Below are 25,415 nucleotides of genomic sequence, written 5' to 3'. Positions count from 1 at the left end.
GAGCGACAGAGCATGAGCAGGGGAAGGGCAGAGAGAGAGAGAGAGAGAGAGAGAGGCAGAGAGGGGAAGGAGAGAGAGAATCCCAAGTAGGCTCTGTGCCGTCAGCTCAGAGCCCGACGTGGGGCTCAAACTCATGAACCACAAGATCATGGCCTGAGCCAAAACCCATTAGACCAGGTGCGTAATTGACTGGGCCACCCAGGTGCCCAGTGGTTCTACTTTTAACTGTTTTCCACGGCAGCTGTGCCAGCCTGCAGTCCCACTGCCCCGCTGTGCAAGAAGACCGTGAAAAGAAGTTTATCGTAGGGCTATCTATACTTTAGAGACTTGGGGACATGAATAAACTCGTCTCGGAAAAAATTAACCAAGGAATGACTTGTAGAGCAGCGAGGTCTAGAACTGGGACTTGAAGACAGATTTTAAGAAGACGTACATGTAAGTGTGAGAGAGAGCGTGTGTGTGTACAGTATACATGTGTTATATACAAATACATATTTAACACGTATATTAAACACCCAGGAATGTGTGTGCATGTAACCAGGCAGTAATTACCTGGCAACTTCAGAACAAAGTTCTTGACTTCCAGTTTAATTTACTTTGCTGCATTTTATTCTATGGTGCGCTCTTCTTCCAAGTTCGATCTGCCACAAAGGACTAATATTCTGAACGTGTTCCAGCCGTAGCAAACTAAGCTCCCTTTGTACTATTTCGGGTGCCCCCTCTCCCTTTTCCGGGCAGGCGAAATCTGGTTAATATGAACATCGGGCAGCCCGGGGGGGGGCGGGGGGGAAGAAGCCACAGGCAATGTGGAGGGGTGGGGGGGGTATGTGCTGGACGGAAGGGAAGCATCTCCCTCACCCCTACCCCACCTCCGTCTCCATGAGAGGAAGGGCCGGGCTTACCAAGTGTCTGACGGGTCCGTCCGCAGCCAGTGACCCACACGCCTCTCCTGCCCCCACCAGTCGTTTTGAGTGGATTTACTCATAAAATGCTGTAATTGATCATTAAAACCCCGTGTGTCTCTCCGTTAACAAGGAAACCCAAGGTACAAGGTGTTGCAAAACAGCCTCAGTCTGTGCGACACGCTTGACTCGTATTTCCACCGCTGCTCTCCCACGGCTAAGGTGTTATTCTGAGATGGACACCCAGATGCAGTGAGAGACCCAAGGCCACAGGGCTGGGAAGCTCCAGGCGTGGGGTTCTGAGACCTGGGTCCTAGTGCCTGCCCTGCTCCACCCTAGCTAGGGACCTTGAGCAAGTCACTTAACCTTCCTGGGTCCTAAAGGCTTCATCCGTGAAGTGAGAGGATTAGATAGGCTAGAGGCAGAGGCTGCCAAAGGGCTCCCACAGCTCAGAAGGGCTGAGATTCTAGGGCTAGAATTGCAGGCCTTGGCTAATGAGCACAGGAGAAACTCTGTGCTCCTTAACGAGAGCCAGCCCCTGCTTGCCAGCTTACTCCGTGTGCCATTAACAACAGAACTCACAAGAACCACCACCTCATGGCCTTTGTTCTAACGGGTACACATTTGCAGCTGTGTCACTTATGCCACTAAGTCTGTCGTATTCCTTCCACCTGCATGGGCAAGTGAGGATTTCAGCCTTGGAATCTGAATGCTCACTGATAATACAAAGGAAAGAAAGAAAGAAAAAAAACATGCAGAGACCTCAAACACAGAAAACTCATTACACGGGGCGGTGGGATGCATTGTGCAGCCCCCACCCCGCCCCGGCCCCAAATTCCTGACCGCCTGGGACCTGTGAATGTGACCTCCTTTGGATATTGGTTCTTGGCAGATGTAATTAAGACAGGGTCATACTGATTAGAGCTGCCCCTAACTCCATGACTGGGGTCCCGTAAGGAGCAGGAAGTCTGCACACAGATGGACATGCAGAGAAGATTTTTTTTAAAGCTGGATGGCAGTAGAGGGGCACCTGGGTGGCTCAGTCACTTAAGTGGCCAACTCTTGGTTTTGTTTCAGGTCATGATCTCACAGTTTGTGAGTTTGAGTCCTGCATCAGGCTTTGCGCTGACAGCCTGCTTGGGATTTTCTCTCTCCCTCTCAAAATAAATAAACTTAAGAAAGAAACAACATTAGGGGCACCTGGGTGGCTCAGCCGGTTAAGTATCCGACTTCTGCTCAAGTCATGATCTCGGGGTTCATGGGTTCGAGCCCCGGGTCGGGCTCTGAGCTGTCAGCACAGAGCCTGCTTCGGATTCTGTATCTCCCACTCTCTCTGACCCTCCCCTGCTCATGCTGTGTCTGTCTGTCTGTCTGTCTGTCTGTCTGTCTCTCTCTCTCTCTCAAAACATTAAAAAAGAAAAAAGAAGAAAAGAACAAAGATGGAAGTAGAGCCTGGAGTGGTGCATTGCCGAGCCCAGGAGTGCCAAGGACTGCCAGTGGGGCACACAGCAGACCTTCCCTCAGAGCCCTCGGGGAGGACGCCACCTTGACAACACCCTGATTTCAGACCTTCTCTGAACTGTGAGAGAACAGGCCCCAAATACCTCTCACGACCCCATAGCTCCCCACTTCTGTCCTCAGAGGCTGAAGACACCTTCTGTCACGTCCTTCTGGAAGGTTCCTCGTTACCCACACAGGCTCCAACCAACTCGGACCCAGATCAGCTAACTGACGGGATCGCTCCTGGGCTACTTATTAACATAGTACAAACTGTATTCTGTGCACACAGTGCGGGCGTGGCCTTTGTGCCTCTGTGGGTCGGCGCTCAGACCACCCTTTCCTCGCCTGGGATCAGGGACCTGAGGAAGCCCGAGGCGGAGACAGCTGGGAGGGGGTGTTTCCTCCCAACTTGGAGGCCCTGACCCACACGCTCCAGTCCCTCTGGGGGTCTCACAGTACATACTTCTTGGGGAAAACCACACCGCACCAAACTCCTGAGGAATCTCTCTTCCTGTTCCCCCCTGGTTGGATGTGGATCTTGTGTAGGTTCGGGCCCTGGAGCGAGACAGCCCGGTGTCACAGCCAGGCCCCGCCCCTCGCGGTGCTTGTCCTTGGGCCTCCTCTGCGACCTGACCATGTTGATCCAGAGACCGTGTTTTCAAGCAGTCCCGGCACTGAGTGAAGTGCCCCCAGGAATCAGCTGTACCGTCACCACTACCAAGCCCTCCTGCCGCTTTCCTTGGTCAACTCTCTTATCTGACAGAGATTACCCTAAAAGGTCTCCTTTCCCGCCTGACCCAGAGTCCTCATCAAGGAAGTAGCTGGCTGCTGACTGCGCGGACCTCCTCCAAGTCCGAAATTCACCCCAAGACACCCTCTTCTGAGTCTTCTCACGCGGAACCATGTTAAACTTAATGAATCACTGGACGGTACATGCTCTTCACCAAGTTCTGTCGACAGTTCCAGGATGTGTTCTGGTTTCTGTGCCGAAAGGGGTTCTGGGCTGCCACACGCGCCCTCTCTCTCTTGCTGAGGGGTGGGGGTCCCTCCTTTCTCATGGAAGGGCTGACCCTCGCCCGCACCCCACTTCCTGCCGGTGAACTCACCCTGGCCTGGCTCGGCTCTGCTCACAAACCTCGCCAGTGCACCGAGGCAAACCCCAGGCCCACACCGGGAACCCCTGGCAGGCTTCGCAGGCCCCGTGAGGAAGGGTCTGGAAGGACAGTGGGAGGCCACAGCCCACGGCCGGCCAAAACCTTGAGTCGCCCTGATGGGAGCCCTGTAGGTGGCGGCTTTGATAAAATGCAGTCAACCCTACATGGAGACAACGTGACAAATTTGAGGAGAAAGTGGGGAGGAAGAGGGCCTGTGTCTTCCCCCGCTTTGTCTGCCATTTCACTAAGCAAGTCAGAGCAGGTGGAGGGGGGAAAAAAGGAATTAAATTAACAATCTTAAGCAGCCACTCCCCAGGAGGGGAGACACGGGCCCCGGGCAGACGGTTCGGAGAAGGCCCAGCCATCCGTTCACTCCCGGCCACGGGGCTGGGATTGCATCAGAGGCATCTCCAGAAGGCTCCACGGCCCAGTCTACCCAGAACCGCGCACTTCTGACAGCCTGGGCTGACGCAGGGCCCCCGGCTCGCGGGGAAGTTTCCAGGCCCTGGGGCGACCCCTCAGCCAGCAGCTCACAGAACGACCTGTTCCAGGCCTGCGTGTGCTCCTGGGGACAGTTCTGCTGGATGGGCCCTTGGGGCAGCGACAGGGCCAATCCTGTTCTCGACCGGTGCCCCAGCAGGTGTATTTTTGAACACGGAGCACGAGGACCTGGACGAGGTGTCCTCCAGCAGATCAGACCTGGTGGCCGTCGGCACACCATGTGATGGTGGCAGGAAGGGGCCAGTGGGACGGGGATGACAGCCAGGAAGGAGAAAGCCCCTTGCGACCTAGCGTCTCCTGCACATCGGGTGCTACAAAACGAAGGGCCCGTCCGAGGTCACACACAACTTGGTAAAGAGAAGGGGAAAGATTTTATAGATAATTAAATACATTTAGGTTCACACCGTTTTCCGTTGCTGCCAACGTTCGGGCCTTGAAATTGCCTCTAGGGGCGAACTCACTCAAGGGTTAACTTTTCTTTAGCCGTATGTTTCCACAAAGTCATAAGGTCACACGCCAAACCGGCTACATTTTGGAAGATGTCCTCCAAGTTCCCAGTCGGGGAAAAGCTAATCCTCTGTGAGAAAACGTGACCCTCACATTTCAACGGCAGGGATGGCTACCAACCCACCCACCAGCTTTCCCGAAAGAAAATCACTAAGCTAAAAATAGCTGGAGACTGAGTCACGGTTAAGCACGCACATTTACCCGAGCGCTTCTAGAAGCGCTTACTCAAACAGAGAACGGAAGCGGCCTCTTCCAGCAGCAAACATCCCTGCTGGAACAGAACTACGCTTTCTACCGGAGGACGAGTGGGTAAAGCGCTTAGTAAAATCACAAGCAAAACTGTTTTCCCCACCGCAGAGAAAGCATTCAATCCTTACCTGAGAACAAACAAAAAATCGCAGGCCAGGTGTTTCCTCTATAGAGCGCCTAGGATTTTCTAAAAGGACAGGCACTTTGATGAAGATATTTGATAGTCCCACACGTGGTGTTACAAAACCTGTTCTGTAATTACATTCTGTAATAGCAAAAGCAAAACCTCACTTTACCAGAACCCGAGAAACTCCAATGCCCGGCTTCCTGGGATTTTTAAGAGAAGGGTACAATTGGAGGGGTGCCTGGGGGGCTCAGGTCATGATCTCACAGTTCGTGAGTTCGAGCTCCATGTCAGGCTCTCTGCTGAGCCTGCTTTGGATCCTCTGTCCCCCTCTCTCTGCCCATCCCCTGCTCACACACTCTCTCTCAAAAATGAACATTAAAAAAAAGGATACAACTGGGGAGAAGAGCATCTCCAGATTTACCGCACGAAAGAAACTCCCCGGGCGTATCCTGGGCGGCTGCCCGGTCTTCAGTGTCTGTGAGCAAACTGCCGACAGGAGGGACCTGGGGACAGGGGCCGGCGCCAGAGCACAGCTACGAGGCTACTACACCGAGGTCCCCACGGCCGCGAGAGCAGGGACACTGCAGCCCGCTGCAACGGTGGCACCTGTCCTTCGCCACGCACGCACCAGGAAGTAGAGGTGTCAGGGGCGCTGGGGGGGCTCAGTCGTGCACCGTCCGCCTCTTGGCTTCAGCTCAGGTCATGATCCCAGGGTTGTGGGCTGGAGCCCGGTGCGGCCTCTATGCCGAGCAGGGAGCATAGAGATGCGTGAGATTCTCTCTCCCCTTGCCCCTCCCCTGCTCGTGTATGTACAAGAACTCTCTCTTCTCTTTAAAATGGATGAATGGGGGCGCCTGGGTGGTTAAGCGTTCGACTTCGGCTCAGGTCATGATCTCACAGTTGGTGGGTTCGAGCCCTGCGTCAGGCTCTGTGCTGACAGCTAGCTCAGAGCCTGGAGCCTGTCTTCAGATTCGGTATCTCCCCTCTCTCTCTGACCCTCCCCTGCTTGCACTGCCTCTTGTCTCTCAAAAATAAAAATTAAAAAAAAATAAAAAAAATAAAAAACGGATGAATGAATGGGCGAATGAAGTCGATGGGTGAGAAGACCTGACCGACGGGTCAAGTCCCTTGTCCACCGCCCCCAGGGGAGAGACACAGCCCGCGGGCCTCGCTCGCCAGCTCTCAGCCCCCCTGGCTCTGTGGTTCTCTGAGGATGAGTTCTGTCAGCTGTGAGGGTAAGAGCTCCCCTCAGGCCTCGGCCACCAGACCCTTTAACACGGGCCGAGAAAGCAGGAAAGGCTCTGGGCTCTTTGCCCGCCAGGATGGAGAAGGCTGCGGGGGCAAGGGTGCACTATGTGTGTGGCACTTTAAGGCAGCTGTACTTATTTCTGTTTTATAAGTACCTCAGACGCTGTGAGTAGAAACAGGAGCGCATGCCAGCTTCGAGCAGGCTTAAAGGTCACATGGATTCCGCTGTGACAAGCACCCAAGTCTCAGAAGACAAACTCCACCAGCAAAATGCGGATAAATAGGAAGGACTGATTCACACTCAGGCACTTGGGGGGTAAACACGAAGGGAAGGATACGGGGAGAGTCACCCATCTGGTCCCAACCACGCCAGCCCCCACCCTGGGCCTCCGAGGAGGCCCGGCCCAGCCTCTGCCATCCAGCCTGCTGATTCCAGGCACTCAACAGAGCCCCGTCCTCAGCTTCTAGGGCACAACCCAAGCCATGATGGATCCTAGCTGTCCAAGGAGGAAGGGTCCCCTTTGTGTTTCCATACTCGTTGCCTCCAGTGCCATCTGGAGCTATTCTCTCCTCTGAATATGCTGTGCTGTGCAACTCTGGGCGGATCACTTGCCCTCTCTGAGGACTGTGAGGCTTACCCTAGGAGCCCATGTGGCATAACGGAACAACCACAGATTTTAGAATCGGAGGACTGGGTTCAAGTTCGGGTTCTGCCAAATGACCTTAGGTGGCTCTGGGTGAATGATCTAAGTTTATTTTTTAAAATGTTTTTATTTATTTTCTTTGAAAGTGAGAGAGCCTGAGCTGGGAGGGGAAGCAGGGGGGGCGGGACCCAAGATAGGGAGCGGGCTCTGTGCGGACAGCCGTAAGTCCAATGCGGGGCTCGAACCCTCGAACTGCGAGATCATGACTCGAGCTGAAGTCGGACGCTTAACCGATTGAGAGCCACCCAGGCACCCAGAATCATCTAAGTGTTATGAAAGTTTGCTTTTTCTTCTATAAAATGGGGGAGAGGAGGATATATACATTACAGGTTATTAAGAGGAAGTAGTTACTGCAATTATACAGATTTTAAAAAGCTCTATAATTATAATTTATACCCATAAATGTACTCAAGATAAGGTTTGTAAGATGCCTCAAGCTTTTTAGAGGAAAGCTGCCTTATTAAATATTTCAAGATTATGAAAATGTTAGTTTTAAAGCAATAGCTAGGGACTTTTAATACGTGAAGAGCATGGAATTGGTCCCTCAGCTTGGCTTTATCAGATCCCTCTACAGAAGACACTGAAATACCTAAAAAAAAAAAAAAATTCAAAAGCTCTGAGAGAGAAAGGGCGGCCCTCTGGGTTGACATTTTTGGGGTCTTTGCTAAGTAGATTCCTTTTCAAAGCCAAGGGTCAGAAGTAGGTTCCCAGCCTCAAATCTTCCTGTCTCCTTGGACATCAGACACAAACATCTCCCTGTTTTTTCAAGCCTCACCCGGGCTTGCCTCTCACTCGGGAAGCAAGCTTTCTCCGCCTTCTTTAAAGCCCAAGGGCAAGTCCCAACTGCTGCCCTCATCACCCACAGCCTCCTGCTCGGGTTATTGTCTAAGCCTTACCGATTTCAGCCATGCATCCGCTCTGAGTCCACCTCGGTCTGCCTCTGCCCAACGCCGTAAGATACCAGGCGCCATAAGGCAGGTGCATCTCAGCCCCTGCCTCACTTTACAGAGGTCCCCCCTCTCCCAAACTTCCCCTCTGTGCATGTGTCTCCTGAGAGACCAGGAACCAGCCGTCAAGTAAGATTTTTTTCATCAGAAATGAGGGAATTGCTTCTCCATAACTGGGAAAGAGAGTGATCCCGTTTCTCAAAAATGGATTTACCAGTACAAGTTGGGAGCAGCCTCAAGGGTAAAGCAGTGGTTGGTAAGTGAGAGGAGAGAACCATCCCCCCCCCCACGGGGCGGGGGGGGGGGGGATGTTATGCAAATTCACACCCCACTTCTGACATTTCACCCTGCTCTCCATGGGGACCAAAGGCATCAGCATCATTGTAAGCTCTGTGAGGACTATGGAAGAAGTATATATAATACACGGCATCCATGAAATACTTGGAAAACAGTGCAAATCCCTGCATATTTAAATGAGATCCTAAAGCACCCACTACAGATATGGGAGGAATTCAAACAAAGGACGCAGAAGGAAGAAGGAAGTGGACTCATGGCTAGGGGCCCACGGGAAGATGGGACAGAAGGTGAGAAGCAGGGGTGGGTACAGACATCAGGTTGGATCCCAGGCTGAGCAATGGCCCAAGAATGTTGGACGGTCAGGAGACAGGCAGACAGGGCAAGAGGTACGGGTCTGGGAGCAGAGGGAGTAAGTCATCACGGAATGAAGCCTCAGAGCTTTACTTATGAGAAGATGGCGCCCCATATATATGGCCTTGGCCGTGCGTGCTATGCAGATAGACAGAGGGTCTGAGTGCACGAGGCAGGAGGTGTGAGAAGCATTTATTTGGCTCTATGTAATGATCCATGGGACGCTGGCCAAGCACCATCATTCACCATCTGAACATCATTGCGAGCCCTCGATGGCCCTTGGGTTTTTTAAAATATACTTCACATACTATGCTGCCACCCAACTAGCTTTGTACAACCTGCTGAACTATACAGGGATCTTCATTCAGGGATCCATCCCCTTACAGCCCTAAAAATCATACCATCTCCCACCTCTGCACTTTGTGAACACCCTTTCATCATGAGAAAATCTGTAAGCCTCATCTCTCCCAAAAAGTAATGATTCATATTCCTTTTGTCTCTCTGTTGGGGATGCTACGCCCTTCTAAGTCAATCCTTGTGCAAATTCTACACAAGTTTAAATTTCATGGTGTTGGGGAGGCTGGGTGGCTCAGTCAGTGAAGCGTCCACTTTGGCTCAGGTCATGATCTCACAGTTCGTGGGTTCGAGCCCCATGTAGGGCTCTGTGCTGACAGCTAGCTCAGAGCCTGGCGCCTATCTTAGGCTTCTGTGTCTCCTTCTCTCTCCAACCCTCCCTGCTTGTGCTGTCTCTCAAAAATAAGTAATAAATAAATAAATAAATAAATTTCATGGTGTGGAGAATGCCATGGGGGCATTCGCTACGTATTTACTGACCGAGTCTGTGGGAAGGCCTAACACATCACCATCCTGATCCCTTGAGTGGAATTTTCTTCCAAGGAGATTATTATGACATTAGGCTAAGAGGTACGTGTTCGTGAATAATGGCCATACTACCCCGGAGCAAGAGAAAAAGCTCAGCGTGTCCCAGGCTGGCAGCTGTTTTTGGATATTTTAAAGAACATCTCAGAGCTCAGGCAAATAATTATCCATCCCAATGAAAGCTTTCCACCTTCCATCACTCAGAGAGGCTACTGTCTGATGCCGTATTTCCTTTACCTTTTCCCCCGTCTGTCGAAAGCATGTCTTAGTAAGTTCAAGGAGCTGTAAGTCAATCTAGTTCAGAAACTGCTTACACATAAAAAGAACTCAAAGGCGAACAGGCTGCTTTAGGATGCAGAAGGAAGCAAAGGACCCAAAGAGAAGGCAGACAGAAAGCTACCTATTGATTGTTGGGATTCAGAAGAATCATGAAATTCCAAGGAAGATTCACAATTTCTGCTAACGTACTCCAAAGCATCTGCGACACAATCATCTCTGGTATTTTGCAACTGATGTGAACTTATGGCATAATGCAGCAAATATAAATTTGAAAACAATGAATCCTGGGGCAGTTAAGGGTCTGGCTTCGACTCAGGTCATGATCTCACGGTTCGTGGGTTTGAGCCCCGTGTTGGGCTCTGTGCTGACAGCTCAGAGCCTGAAGCCTGTCTTCAGATTCTGTGCCTCCCTCTCTCTCTGACCCTCCCCTGCTCACGCTGTCTCTCTCTCTCTCTCTCTCTCAAAAATAAATAAAAACAGTAAAAAAAATTTTAAAAAGAAAACGATAAATCCTAAATGAACCCAGATTGAAATATGGTGGAATTATGACATCTAAGGAAAATGGAAAAAACCCTCCTGAAACATCTATGGTATCTGACACAAGCTTGTGTAAATAGGTCAGAACAACTGTGGTTACAAAGATTTCTACTTCATCCAGATGCTTCCTGTAGGTGTGCACTGACGGCGGGGTGGTGAGGCCACTCACAACAGGGTGGGGAAATGCACGGGCTTTGGGGACAGATAGACCTGGCCTGAAAGGCAACTGTACCATTACTGACTGTGACTTGGGGCAAGCGTCTTAACCTCTCTGCACCTTGGTTTCTTTACCCATTAAACGGGACATAATAAGAGTGTCTGGCTATTCCATTAGATAATTAAAAACTCAAATACAGTGTGAACTTGGCCGTGGGGTCCTCACCAGAGGAGGCAGAGGAGGCGCTTGCTCTCTGCAACAAGGCTGGAGAACCCCAGTCCAGAGCCAAATGTCCGGGTCTGCCAGCCTGGTTAGTCCAGCTCCCAGACTTGCCTGGGAGCCACTGCCACCAATCCAATCTCACCATCTTCTCCAGGTGACGAGTGTTTCATACACGGACACACCTGTGGTCCCAGCCCAGCCCATGAGCTTTCCGTCAGCCACCCAGAGAAAATATTCAGTTTGCAAACCACAGGTCAGGGTCTGAAGACTCTCACCCCGGGCTCCTGGGGGTGTTCTCTGGCTATTAACAAGTCACTCTATCTTGAAAATGCAGGAGGAGAACCAGAGGATAATAAAAATTCCTATTTGTGTAACTCTACAGCTTATCAAATGCTTGTGATTTACATACATCAGTTATTCCTCAAGCAAGTCATGAAATGCGTTGACATTGACAGTGGAGACCAATTACATAATGTACTGTTTACAAAGTGTGTCCTCAGACATTCCCTCATTTGATTTGGTATTCAAAATAGTTCTGTGAGTTATTATTAATGCAAGAGAGGAAATTGAGGCCCAGGGACCCTCCCAGTGCCAGGCTGTGGGTCAGGCTCTAGGAATACAAAGAGGTGAGTCACCTACACGTCTCAAAGGCTCTTTGTAGAGCTGGATAGCTCCCGACTACCTTAGCCCCATTGACAGGTCTTTCTGAGCCGCTTCCATCCAAAGAGAGCCTTAAAAACACCTGCGTTCCTCTTAGAAGCTCTTTGATGGCAAAGTCAAGGTTTCTCTGGCAATTTCGCTGCAACATCCCGCTTTCTATGTAGAGTCAATACATAGACGGATGATACTAATGGTAGACCAAGGGAAAGGGGTTATGTCTTCCCAACTGGGCAAAGTATCCTTGGCTGTACGCTACTTGGCATTTACCACCGTCTTACTCTTTAGAACGGCACATTTTTCAGTGTCCCCGACAAGAGAGGGTGAGCACTGTAGTCACATGATCAGAATAGAAAAGGGCATCGCGGCCAAGGTATGTGGAAGCTGAGAAGCTGAAAGCCCATGGTGGGCACACAATCAGGGCCACACAGGGAGCTCACTGTGAGGTGCTGGAGGCGGAGGGGGCATTTATGGAAAAGTGACCTCAGGGCCAAGCATGGGCTGATGCTGGGGCAGAGGGTCCGGCCCCCACGCAAGGGCAGGACGGCAGCGGCCCAGCAGAGAGAGAGCTCAGTCAAGGTCCAGAACAAACAAAAAACGCCAGTACAATCACATACTCCTAGGCGTACGGAGTTTCCCTCTGTTTTTAGAGGGAATAACATCATAATTGGATACCTGAGAGAGTTAACAGGATGCCAAGCAGAGCATGTGGAAATCCGCTAAAATGCATCACTCCACGTTAACTGAACCAAGCAAGGAAGACGACCACAAGCACAACACGCTGCCAGTTGTGTCCAAAAGAAAGGTCTAGGACAGGGGTAGACAGGCACACCTGCTGGGCTAGGCATCAAGTCTCTCGGAAAAAAATACACACGACACTAGCAACGTTCATGGCTTCTGGGAAGGAAGGTCTTTTACCGTTTACCGTTTCTCATTCCTTTTGAATGTTCTACCATATAAATGTATTATCTGTTCAAAAGCAAATAAAACCTCTGCATCTGAATCTTGATTCAAAAAAATTAAACTTAAAAAGAAAAACACTTCTGGGACACCTGGGTGGCTCAGCCGGTTAAGCGTCCGACTCTTGATTTTGGCTCGGGTCATGATCTCAGTTTCCTGAGTTCGAGCCTCACATCCGGCTCTGTGCTGCCCGCTTGAGACTCTCCCTTTCTTTCTGTCCCAACCCTGCTTGCACTCTCTGTGTCTCTCTCAAAATAAATAAATTTAAAAAAAAAAAAGGAGAAGGGGGGGCGCCTGGGTGGGTCATTCAGTTAAGCATCTGACTTCAGCTCAGGTCATGATGAGATCATGCCTCATTGGGCTCTGTGCTGACAGCTCAGAGCCTGGAGTCTGCTTCAGATTCTGTGTCTCCCTCTCTCTGCCCCTCCCCTGCTTGAGCTCTGTCTGTCTGTCTCTCTCTCTCTCAAAAATAAATAAACATTAACAAAAAATAAAAAAGGGAGAAGTAAAAGCATTTCTGACATTTTAAAACAATCAGAAATTTGAGTCATGACTAAATATGATATTAAAAGTCATTGTTTACTTTTTAAAGTATAATAATAGTATTACAGTCAGGTTTAATAAAGGGACCCTTATTTTTATTTTTAGAGAGAGAGTGTGTGTGGGCTCACGCACAGGTTAGGGGACGGGTCCGAAGAGAGGATCTGAAGGGGGCTCCGAGCGGACAGCAGAGACCCCAATGCGGGGCTCCAACTTGCGAACCACGAGGTCCCAACCTGAGCCGAAGTCGGACGCTGAACCGACTGAGCCACCCAGACGCCCCGGAGGACCCTTATTTTTAAGAAATACCATGGAAATGTTTACAGATATAATGACACGAGGTTTGAGATCTACTTCCAAATGAGCACGGGCGGGGGGGCGGCTAGAACAGAGTCCGGAGCTGCTCACTGTGGAAGCCGGTGACGGGTCCGTGAGGGTTTGCCATATAATTCTTTCTACTTCCATCTATCTTTAAAATTCCCATAATAAAAGCCAAGAAATGAATAAATGATTATTTAGCTACATGACACATAGTCTCCACAGTACCGAGGTTCAAGTACTTCCGTGAAAGTCAAGACTCCTTGGTCCTCGGGACAATGACGGCACATAACGGCTGGGTATGGCAAACGAGCCGTAGGCCACTCCGACCGGTGTGCAGACCGTGCGACCCTCAATGGAGAAAGGCCTCCAAACCCGACTCCAAAATTAAACAAGCAAAAAGAACCAGAGAAACTACTTCCAGGGGGCTCCCTGCTCCATCAGTGTAGACACGCAGTGCCGGCCGCGCACACATGCACGCAGGCTCTTACTAAGGCAAGGACGCCAAGGATGCAAACTAACGCTTCATGTCAGTTCAAATCATATTTCTAATTTTTTTATGTTCATGTATTTTTTTTTTGAGAGAGAGAGATAGAGTGTGAGTGGAGGACGGGCGGAGAGAGAGGGAGACACAGAATCCGAAGCAGGCTCCAGGCTCTGCACTGTCAGCACAGAGTGTGATGTGGGGCTCGAACCCATGAACCTTGAGATCTTGACCTGGGCCGAAGTGGGACGCTCAACCAATGGAGCCCATTAATATTTCTAAAGTGTTCAGCACTTGTTCAGCACCTGGAAGGGAGCCATGCGTGGCACAAACATGACGGGAAACCTCTGTCCGGCTCACGGAGCTTAGGGTCCCTACACGGGGGTTTTCCAAACCCAGGTGCTAGATGGGCCCCTCCGAGGGGAAAAAATACAGTCCTGCCAGATCCTCTATGGACTTTTTAATCAATCCTTAAATTTAAATTGAGCTACTTTTTTCAGTGATTATTTATCATACTATTTCTTCAAATGTCCAAACAAAAAATGTGGCATAAACGTCTTTTAGCACTTTTACAATGATGGTGACCGAGACAGATGCACAAATAAATACAAGTAGTATTACTCAAACAGTGAAAGTCGATTAACTACATTAGCGTCAGTGAGGCTGCTGCCATCTTTCAGGCCTGAAATCCCCGGGACGACATGACCGTGTCCCAGCCTGCTCCCAGACGGGTCCTGTGTGTTACCAGGCAGAACGCGACAGCCACATCCTTGCGGCCCCTTTTCTCTGCAGGCGCCGTGGCTGCTGCCTTCCCCTGCACAGTGCTCTGCGCTGTCCCTTGGCTTCCCCCGACACAAGCCCATCTTCCCCGCGCTGAGTCCTCCCGTACTTCTCTCCGGAACGGTGTCCCTGGCTCCAACTCCCAAGAGATTCACACACACACAGATGGAGGCACTAAGGCCATGTGGCCGGACTCTGATATAATGAGGTTATCCCAATGGTCCAGGACAGGCTTTTAAATATTTCTACTTATTGGGGCTCCTGGGAGACTCAGTTGGTTAAGTGTCTGACTTCGGCTCAGATCATGATCTCGCAGTTTGTGGGTTCGAGCTCCCGTGTCGGGCTCTGTGCTGACAGCTCAGAACCTGGAGCCTGTCTTCAGATTCTGCGTTTCCTTCTCCTCTGACCCTCCCCTGATTGCACTCTCTCGCTCAAAAATAAATAAAAAAACATAGAAAATTAAAATAAATAAATATTTCCAATTATTGTTAACATGAAGCTAAAAAGTCTGAATGTTCTTAATTTAAGGAGAATGCAAGGAACTTCTAGAAAATATCCTTGTCCTTTGATTTGGGATGGAATGTGACAGTGCTCCTGGTGTAGCAGAGTACCATGGGGCTCAGATAGGAAGTCACTATCTCAGAAACAATGTGAGCCACTGCCTGACGTACGAAATCAAGAATTTAAGAAATTTACACATATGCTTCAGGAGGCTGATGTATAAACACACCGAAGGGTCTCCATTCCAGTGAGTGGCCGAAGTCCTGTCCCAGCCTCTCCGCCTCCTGGTCCTTAAGAATGACAACATGGGAGGGGGCCCCAGGTGGCTCAGTCAGTTCAGCATCCAAATCCTGATTTCGACTCAGGTCATGATCTCACGGTTCTAGCCCTGTATCGAGCCCAGCACTGTCAGTGCAGAGCCTACTTGGGATTCTCTGTCTCTCTCTCTCTTCTTCTCTCTCTGTGCCTCCCCTGCTCCCTCTCTCTCTCTCAAAACAAATAAACTTTAGGGGTGCCTGGGTGTCTCCATTGGTTGCATGTCAGACTTCGGCACAGGTCATGATCTCATGGTTCATGAGGTCGAGCCCCTGTTGGGCTCTGTGCTGACAGCTCAGGGCCTGGAGCCTGGTTTGGATTCTGTGTCTCCCTCTCTGTCTGCCCCTCCCCTGCTCATGCTCTCTCTCTCAAAAATGAATAAATGCTAGAAAAAAAAAGAAACTTAAAAAAAAAAAAAGAACCACAACATGGCACTTTAGACACGAAGAAATCCAGACCTCACAGAAGCCAGGAACAACTTCGCGCATCAGCTCCTCTGCGGTCTACAACTGCATTATCAACATCGTGTGGTCCACACCGCCTGAAAACACCGGGTACAAACCCACACCCAACGCTGCCATGGTGGGGGGCGGGGGGCCAGCTGGCCTGGTTTCCCAGCACTGTTTAAGGAACCCGGAAAAGGGGGAGCCCTCCTTGACCAGCAGCTTCTTCTTCAGGCTCTCCCCCAAAACCATGATTCCATTTCCACCAGCTCAAGCTTTTTGGCGATCTAAATCTGTTCTGTTTAGAAGGCTGCTCTTTGTCCTAGGACGCTGATCTTCCTGCAAATTTGGTATTAAAATATCTTTTCTTAAAAGATGGCAACAACAGGGGTGCCGCTGAGCGTGCGACCCTTGATCTCGGGGTTGTGAGTTCAAACCCCACGTTGGGTGTAGAGCTTACTTAAAAATAGATAAACAAACAAGTAGATAAATTAAAGGATGGCAGCACAGGAGATGACAGGCCCTTTTTAGTTTCTTATCTGAAAAGATTAACATGTGGCAAGGCTATGTTGGACTTCCTGATTTGTTCCGTTTACGCTGACATGATGACGTGAACGGTGCATAAACACATTCGGGAGTGAGTGTGCACAAATAGGGCAGCTTTTGAAGTTTCTCTCTCTGTTACCCCAAGGAGGCTGGAGAAAGCAAAGTGATAAAGCCACCCCCCCCTCCATATCATATAACATGCATCTGCGGCATGACTGCTGGGTGACGTGACTCCCAGCACCGAGCAAAGACCCGGACGTAATGACTCCAGGTTAGACCGGCTGACTAAGATCTTGAGGATTCAATTCAATTTCAAGGTGACTCTAAATTAGACTCAGAGCGGGGCGCCTGGTGGCTCAGTTGGTTAAGCGTCCGACTTCAGCTCAGGTCATGGTCTCTCGGTTCTTGAGTTTGAGCCCTGCATCGGGTTCTGTGCTGACAGCTCAGAGCCTGGATTCTGTTTCTGATTCTGTGTCTCCCTCTCTTTCTGCCCTCCCTTGCTTGCACTCTGTCTCTCTCGCTCTCTCTCTCTCTCTCTCTCTCTCTCTCTCTCTCTCTCAAAAATAAATAAATAAATAAATAAGTTTGATATTAGATTTGAAGGTGTATAAAAGCAAGATGAAGATTAAGGCACATTTGAAGAGGGAAGCAGAACAGGCAAGATCTGGGGGCCACAGATGGCCAGAAGCCCATGTTTAATACAGTGCAGTTCTATAGAACATAAGTACAGACACAGACAATTCAAATATGAGGAATCCCCGAAACTCTCTCCTTGGAGTCACCGCCAGAGAAAGCTTGGCCAGGCCGTGTCAGGTTCAGACCTTGGAAATGGCAACGTGATGGAGTGAATTTGGGAAATGTTCCTAAGGAGAACAACAGAAATTATATTCCCGAACGTTGGTTTAGGAAAGAGGCCTGACGGGGGCACAGGTGGGAGAGCTGGTTTTTCTGGGGTGAGAGAAAAGGGGCGGGGCACTTAGCAAAGCTGCGCAGACAGGAAGTCCGGGAGTGGGGTGCACAGTTCCTTCCTGATGCTCGGCGGCAGGGACAGACAGAGCCAGGGTCACGGTGCAGGAGACGTGGGTAGCCGTGACAGAGGTGCTGAAATGTGTATCAGGAAGGTCTAGGGGCCTTCTCTGGAGACCAGAGGAAACACAGCACACTTTCTCCCTGGCCTTTCCAGCACAAAGTGCCCTGAGGGCAAAGGTGAAGGGCTCAAGGGTCACTGTCCTCATTCTCCAAAGCTCCCACGCTCCCTTCACAGGATGACCTTCAGGAGAAGCCCTCCACTCAGGCTTAGCGCTACAACATGTAGAGAAGAAACAGATTTGCCCCCAAATATCCACAAATTGCCTTAGGACCTCCACGCAAAGCTGCTGCCTAAATCAGATTGGTTCTTAGCATCCTCAGAAACAGAAAACAGATAACATAGACCAGCTTCATTAAAGAATGCCCCTGAGGGGTGCCTGCATGGCTCAGTTGCTTAAGCTAAGCGACCGACTCTTGATTTTTGCGTAGGTTGTGATCTCAGTCAGTCGTGAGTTCAAGCCCCGCGTTGGGCTCTGTGCTGAACATGGAACCTGCTTAGGATTCTCGCTCTCCGTCTCTCTCTCTCTCTCTCTCAAAATAAATAAACATTAAAAAAATGTTTCTCTTTCCATACCGCTAAGAAATATGAAACAACAAAAAAAAGCAAGGTTGCAAATAGCACGTATAGTATGCTACCATTTGCGCAAAAGGGAAGGAGGCTTTCATGAGGAATTTGCTGCTAGATGTATAAAATATCCCGGACGCGCCTGGAGGGGACCTCTAGGGGATGAAGAAATCAGGGACGCGGGTTGAAAACATTAGGCAGCAGGACTCCGGGCTGGACAAAGATGTGTCTCCGGTCTCATCTCATCTTTGGTGCCCTTCAAAATGTTTTCTTTCATCATGCCTTACCGATTTTTCAACTTTGAATTTAAAACGTTAAAAAACGTTTTCAACGTAAAATAAAAACAAAACCGTCTTTATGCAGCAAACCGAACCCACCTGTTCAACCGGACAGCTGTTCTCCTGGCCCACGCCAGATGCTCCTTTGTCGAACATAATGAGCCCCTACTTAAAGACAAAAAGATTTAGGCTATTTAAGAACTATTGGAACTCTGACTATTGGGTCTGAAACTATATTTCGTGTTCAACAGATGACAATTAGTAATAAAATTCGGAATGGATTTTAGCTAAAAAATAAAAAATAAAGACAAAAAGAGAAAATTAGAAACAAGGCAAACCCGAGGGTATCAACGTTCCGGTTCTCTAGCGGACTCTTTGCCTGTCTGCTACTGACTGCAACAAAAGATTGGAAATTGGGGGGCCCTTGTGTAACACGCCTTGCAGCCAGCGGGGTCCCATGCACAAGCTTCACACATAACGATAGGTCCGATCATCTGTCCACACCAGCCATTTCTTAAAAAGAAATCATTTAATCCAAAAAACATGACACACTTGGGCACCTGGGTGGCTCAGTCAGTCGGGCGTCCGATTTTGGCTCAGGTCATGATCTCGCAGTTTGTGAGTTCAAGCCCCGCGTTGCGCTCTGTGCTGATAGCTCAGAGCCTGGAGCTTGCTTTGGATTCTGTGTCTCCCTTTCTCTTTCTCTGCCCCTTCCGTGCTCATGCTCTGTCTGTTTCTCAATAAAAAATATACGGCAAAAAAAACCATGATGCCCTGGAACCAATATGCAGATATGAAAAATAAATATGCAGATATGGAAAATGATCCTGCAGGGAGATAATATCGGCAAGCACACAGTATCGACACAAAAATAGCAGCCTGGGGGTTCAAAATGTCCATGCATGGCCAAAGAGGTTGGGATGTGAAAAGCTGCTCTAAATTCTCATGCCAGACCACATCAAGGGGTAGCCCGAACTTGCAGCGCTCTGTTCCTGGGGACAGTTTAGCCCAAAATGGGACGGGAAGGCTTAAACACCGCATGCCCTGGTCATCTACACTCTCAAATTGGTCAAGGAGTACTTAAAACCCACATGGTAATAAAAACCAGAATAATGTTAGCAGTAGATCACAGCAGAAATCCTGCCACATGAAATTCTATTATTCTGGAAGTCTCTCTGCTAGGGTTTTTAATAAAGAGTCAGGTTTGGGGCAAAAGCTAAGCCAGACTCCACCTCTGTCTTCCCCAGGACCAAAGTAATGACCTCATGTTCTGGGCGGACGGGAACCACTATCTTATTTGCGGGCTCCTTCAGAGATTGCCATGAGGAAGGTGTAAATGGAAGAATTAAGGAATCACTGTGAATGAGAAGCCTTTCACCAAGATGTTACGGAAAAGAAAGCAAAGGAGAGGGGCGCCTGGGGGTTCAGTCAGTTAAGCGTCTGGCTTCGGCTCACTTCATGATCTCACGGTTCGCGGGTTCGAACCCCACGTCAGGCTCTGTGCTGACAGCTCAGAGCCTGGAGCCTGCTTCAGATTCTGTGTCTCCCTCTCTCTCTGACCCTCCCCTGCCCTCGCTGTCTCTCTCTGTCTCTCAAACATAAATAAAACACATTAAAAAAGGAAAGCAAGGTAGAGGGAAAGGGGCCACATATTAACACACAAATAAATGAAAACAATTATTCTCAGCTGGCTGAGCTCTAGATTATCCAAAACAAAAACCCAAACTCAAAATCAATTCTTAAAAAGGTGTCCATCAATGAATATGCTAATCTTTGGTTCATTCTAGAAAACTCATAAAAACAGAAAGCAAAACCAAAGGTGACAGGACTCCTGCCAGACATAAAGGTGACTGGTTATCTTCCAAGTAGAAAGGAACCGGCTATGGTGCCTGGGCAGTTCAGTCGGTTTTGGTTACGTGTCTGTCTCTTGGTTTCAGCTCAGATCAGGGTCTCACGGGTTCATGAGATTGAGCCCTGTATCGGGCTCTGTGCCAACCATGAGGAGCCTGCTTTCCATCCTCTCCCCCTGCCCCGCTTGCCCTCGGTCTCTCTCTCTCTCTCTCAAAAGAAATAAATAAACGTAAAAAAAGGGGGGGATGGGGCGCCTGGGTGGCTCCATTGGCTAAGCGTCCGACTTGAGGTCCATGAGTTTAAGCCCTCCGTCAGGCTAGCTGACAGCTAGCTCAGAGCCTGAAGCCTGCTTTGGATTCTGTGTCTCCCTCTCTCTCTGATCCTCTCCCGCTCACACTCTGTCTCTCAAAAATAAATAAAAAGTAAAAAAAAAAAAAAACCCACCTGTTTTTTTAAATGAAAAAAGGGAACTTGGCAGGCACACTGAGATAAGATATTTATCAGAACCATGAAAGCAATAAATATGGGTGAAAGGAAAGGGAAAGAAGGAGAACTTTCCCACCAAAAGGAGAGGAAAAGTCGTTCTACTGCACTTTCTCGTTTATTTCAAGCTCAAGAAGAGAACAGGGAAAACACGGGAAAGCCCACGGAGAAGCCACATTCCCAGCAGAAATCAGTCACACGCTGGTGCTCCTGCTGAGGAGGACTCGCGCTGCGGGTGCTCCCCCTGCTCGAATGACTAAGTAACTTGCTTAAATGCATTTGACACACGATCCTTGAACTTCCAGAAAGCACTTAAAACAGCGGCTCATGAAATCTTCATCTAAAAATGTTCATCCATTTATAATCAAGCTGCATCATGCTGACGAATGGGCAGAGGGCTGCACGGAGGGAACAGATATGTGCAAGAATGCCGTCCAGACTGGTATTATCAGGGACTTGGAAGGATTTCTTTCCCCGCTTTTGTAAAGAGAATCAAAGAGATCTGAGGTCTAAAGGCAGTGTAATTACAAAGGGAGGACTAACAGAGGAAATGAATCACATGATTCAATAAAAGAAAGATTTTTATATAAATGCAGTGTGACTTAGAAAACCCCACAGACGTCTCTGCTCAGACAATGAAATCTGGAATATGTTTAATGAATGGGGGAGGGGGGAGACAGGATAAAAAAATTAACTGCTGATAGAAAATACTGGATGGCAGAAATGGGGGAGTACGTAGAAAAAGGCAACTGAGCATCGTATTTAGCAAATCGACAGTGGTTACTATGTGCCAGGCATTGGTCTAAATGCTTCAGATATAGTAACTCATGCAAACCTCAAAAACAACCTTCTAATCTAAGTACCACTATCATTCCTGTTTTATAGGTGAGCAAACAGAGGCACGGAGAGGTTCACTAATTTGCCCAAGGTTACAGATTGTAAGAAGTAGCACTAGGACTCCAATCCGGGCACTCATACCAGGCTGCTAACCTCTCTGGACTCCCCTGGAATTTAAACGCGGAGCGGGCCCGAGAAATACAAGTCATGCACGCGTGAAATCCAGGGCGAGCAGCTCACCCCTTAGCCATGGCTCCGCGGTGGCCCGTCAGCCCTGTGACCTCTGAGGGCCTTAGTTTCCTCACCTGTGCATTGAAAAGCAGGATTAGGTGAGCTCGAACCGAGGGATCGGGAGCTCTAAGCGACCCCAAGTCCATGCTGACAATCTACAGCATGGGGCCTGGTCTGCTTTCTGACCAGGGCATTCAAAGATGAATTCATCCTAAAACAGGCAGCAAGTTGTATTCAGGTCCTTTCTCTGCCTCCTGACCTTCAGAAGATTATTACGTCCTCTCCATTCAGGTAAACGACAGAGAGTAATGGAAGGGGGGTACTGTACGGCCTCTCTTTTGGACTCGACTTAATGCGGTTGTAACGAACGGCCCTTGAAAAGCTCTAGGCGCAGACCACATGAGCTGTGCCAAACCTACCAATCCCAGGCTCCTCTCATGAGCCTGTTCTTGGAACCTACCCTTGGATCTGGTTACTGGAATGCAGGTGAAATGGACACACTGTAGGTGGGGCAACCAAAAGAGAGGAATTGGGGAGATTAAGACATGGAGTTTCCAAGGGAGCTCCAATGACAGAGTTTCACAATGGCTAAATTCACCCTCGGCCTCTTGGCATACTCCATTCTCTTTGCCAACACCCATTCTTCAGAGTTGGGACCCCAAAATGCATTATGGTGAATTCAACACCCACTTCCAAACTAACAGACCCCCAGAAACATCCTTCTCAAGCTGAGCCGTAAAGGTGGCCCAGAGTGTAACTGTGAGTGGAGGAGGGCCTTACAGGTGGGTCATGCAGCCCTCCTTTGAGAGTCCTTTCTAAGCATCCCTGACAGGTGGCCGTCATCTGGCCTCTGCCTGGACACTTCCAAGGTCGAGGCACTGGCTGCCTCCCCGGACAGGCAGCTGCCTGCGCTGCTGGACAGCTCTCTGTGGGGAAAGCCCACGAAGCGCCTAGAACAGTGCCTGGCGTGGGTCCAAGCTCAGTTAATGCGCCTCCAACTGGGTCAAAAGCTGCCTCTTTACAACTTGAACCCACCGATCCATGGTGCACCACTGGAACCCTGCAACGCAGAGGCCCCTCGGATATCCGGGGCTGTAAACAGGCGCCTCGGCCCTCTCCTTCCAGGTGCGGATCCCCGACCTCCATCACCAGGCCTGGGTCAGCAGACTCCCTCCCCGAACCCCAGAGCTCCAAAGAGTGAGGGCCACTAGAGGCAGAGCCGACAGGGAGGCCGCAGTCAGGGATGGCCCCAACCTCGGTACCCGGGGCAGGAAGGGACAAAGGGCTTTCAGAAAGGCGTATCCCACGCGCCGCGGTCCAGGCTGCCTCCCTCCCCGCCACTGGGCGAGCCGGCCCTCGGGACCCCCGCGGTGCCAGGTGACAGGCCCCGGAGAATCCGAGGAGCAAGCAGCGGCGCGATGGGGCCGAGCCACGACAGGGACGTCGGGGCTCAGGGATCTGGCCCGACGGATGGCGGGAGCGGTCTCGGCTTAGCGGAGCTCGCTCGGCCGTGGCTTTACCTGCGCGTGGTTGACTGCCGCGGCCCGGCTCGCCCCGAGCCCGGTTCCCACAGCTCCGCGTCTGCCGGCGGCGCTCATGGAAATGCAGCCGGAACCCCTGGCCAGTGCAGCTCCCGCCGCTACCGGCCCCGCCCAAGCAACTGTCGCCACGCCCCTGACGACCGCTTCTGCCACACCCCTGACTCGGAACCCGCCCGCTCATTGGGCGGCCAAGCCGCTGCTCTACGAGCCATTTGCACCCGGCGGGAAGTCGATTGGTCAGCGGAGCTGCTTCTCAGGGTGGAGGCGGGACCCTCGGCAAAGAACTCCTCTACAGTTGGTTACCTTTGACGTCTTTAGCCCGTGGGCTGAGATGCTATTGGATAAGGCCAGCGCGGAGGGGGCGGGGGAAAAGGGAGGTGGGCTAAAAGATGGGTCGCGTTCGCTGTTGATGAGGGCGGGGTGCAGAGAGGGAGGCAATTGTGACCGCGAGTTTGTTTTGGGGGTGGGCCGGGTAAGATCAGGTGTCTTGTGAGTTGAGCGGAGGCAGGCCCGCTGGTGGTTAGCTCAGCCTCAGAATCTGATGACTCCAGGCCTACCGACTAACTCACCTGTAGCCCAGGACACAGCCCATGACCCCGGTCATAACCGGGAGAAGAGGGCGGTTGGTGAATCATCGTTGGTGAATCATCGAGCCACAAGGAGAGGAAAGGATGTGGAGGCATCAGCCTCTGGCCCCTTCCAGCTAGGTTAGGGTGATGGGGACGTGCTGGGCAGTGTGAACCTGTTGCTGTCCCACTGCCCTTTCAACCTTTAAGATGACAATAGCCCAGTGGCAGCTTGGAAGAATGCAGCCTTTAGAGCCTGCAGTTGACTAGTACTGGTTGCATGGCCTGGAGCAAGTCACTCAACCTTTCAACACGCACCCTGGTTTCTTCCTTTCGCAACTGGGACTAAGAATGGTAGTTGATGTCCTAGGAGATTAAATAAATCTGGTAAATATGAAGTGCCTGGCACTCAGCAGGCATCTAATCAAAGCTGGTTCTCCACCCACTCACCTCCATGGGTCCATGGAACTAGGCCCAGTTCTAAAATTCTATGAGCCTGAAACTGCTTTTGCAATGGCATGTGCTTTGCCAAGAATAGAACATTTGACTGACTTGAAATGCAACTCCTTTTAAGGGGTGGACAGGGGCACCCTACCAGGGCACAGTAGGTCTGGAAGAGAGAGAGCAGAGGATGAGATTGGAAGAGCATTCAGTGAGAGACGGGAAGCGGTATTCGTAGCAATGGTAAATTTTTTTCAGCACATTTCGGGATTGTGACAAGGAAGAATGGAGCATCCCCCTCCTGTTCACCCTTCCAAGTGTCCAACGGCTCAAGTTCCATGGAGCGTGACCAAATAACCCTTTGAAGGCTGATCAGCACTGGACAGAAACCACTGGCATAAAATCTTTTAGGGACTCCTGAAGCCCAGTCCCCATCCTCAAGGCATGGGAGTCCAAGAGTGTGAACAGAAATAGCCTCTGGCCTGAATTTAGTCCCAGACCCTTTGGGTCTGCCTTTGAGAGAGCTCCAGGGCGAACAAGGAGAAAGAATCCTTTGCTGTTGCTGTATTTTTCATTCAGATGCCACAGTACCTTAAAAAATATTGCGCCTCACTTATTTATTCCTCTGTATTCTCTTACATTTTGGAAACAAAAAAGCCAGGCTTCAGAGGCAAGGAATTCTAGTGAGGAACTGCCATAGTTCTGACTCCTGTTAAAATACCTTGGGCTACTAGAAAAGAGATTTCTATCTCCTGCCAGTTGTGTGTGCCTGCGTGCACACACACACACACACACACACACACACACACACACGCACATGCATGCACACACAGTTCTGCTCCACAGTTTTCATGTCTTTAAACAGGACTGCTTGGGGGCGCCTGGGTGGCTCAGGCGGTTGAGCGGTTGAGTGGTTGAGCGTCCGACTTCGGCTCAGGTCATGTTCTATCGGTTCATGGGTTCGAGCCCCGCTTAAGGCTCTGTGCTGACAGCTCAGAACTGGGAGCCTGTCTTCAGATTCTGTGTCTCCCTCTCTCTCTCTCTCTGACCCTCCCCTGCTCATGCTGTCTCTCTCTCTCTCTCTCTCAAAAGTAAATAAAACAACAACAACAACAACAAAATAAACAGGACTGCCTGGTGGCCATGCACATGTCTGCACAGCTGCTGGGGAGACTGGCCTGGCCCACTGCAGGGTAGCTCCTGCTGTGTTTGCTAAAGGAGACCGAGATGTTTTGTTAGACCCGGTAGGACATTAACGTGGCTCCTGAGATCTGGGAAGACTTCTCCAGCTCGATTCAGAGCCATGGAAAGCAGCTGTTGGAAGTAGATGACTCTACTGTATGGATTATTTCCCCCTTGTCAGGAATACAAGTTTGGCCAAGAGTTCCAGAAGGGGACAGTCATCCAGTTCAGGAATTCTAAAACACA

At 50.2% G+C, this 25,415-nt stretch overlaps 1 protein-coding gene across 4 annotated transcripts in view; it reads right to left on the bottom strand.

The window, feature by feature from the left end:
* The window catches only part of ABHD2 (abhydrolase domain containing 2), a 108,228-nt gene extending 85,136 nt beyond the window's left edge, over nt 1–23,092 (bottom strand). The window contains exons 1-2 of one of the 4 annotated variants that reach the window (XM_029952053.1): nt 22,960–23,092; nt 18,137–18,205 (exon numbers count right to left, since the gene is read on the bottom strand). The gene's annotated coding sequence lies outside the window, so the exon portion shown is untranslated. The remainder of the gene's footprint in view (nt 1–18,136; nt 18,206–22,959) is intronic. The other 3 variants (XM_029952054.1, XM_029952052.1, XM_029952055.1) reach the window with 3 other exon arrangements.
* Between the last annotated feature and the right edge of the window lie 2,323 nt (nt 23,093–25,415).

Source organism: Suricata suricatta, chromosome 9 (genome assembly GCF_006229205.1).
Source record: "Suricata suricatta isolate VVHF042 chromosome 9, meerkat_22Aug2017_6uvM2_HiC, whole genome shotgun sequence".
In the NCBI taxonomy this organism is placed as follows: domain Eukaryota; kingdom Metazoa; phylum Chordata; class Mammalia; order Carnivora; family Herpestidae; genus Suricata; species Suricata suricatta.
Note: the sequence above shows the minus strand (reverse complement) of the source record. Positions and strands in the feature narration are given on the sequence as shown.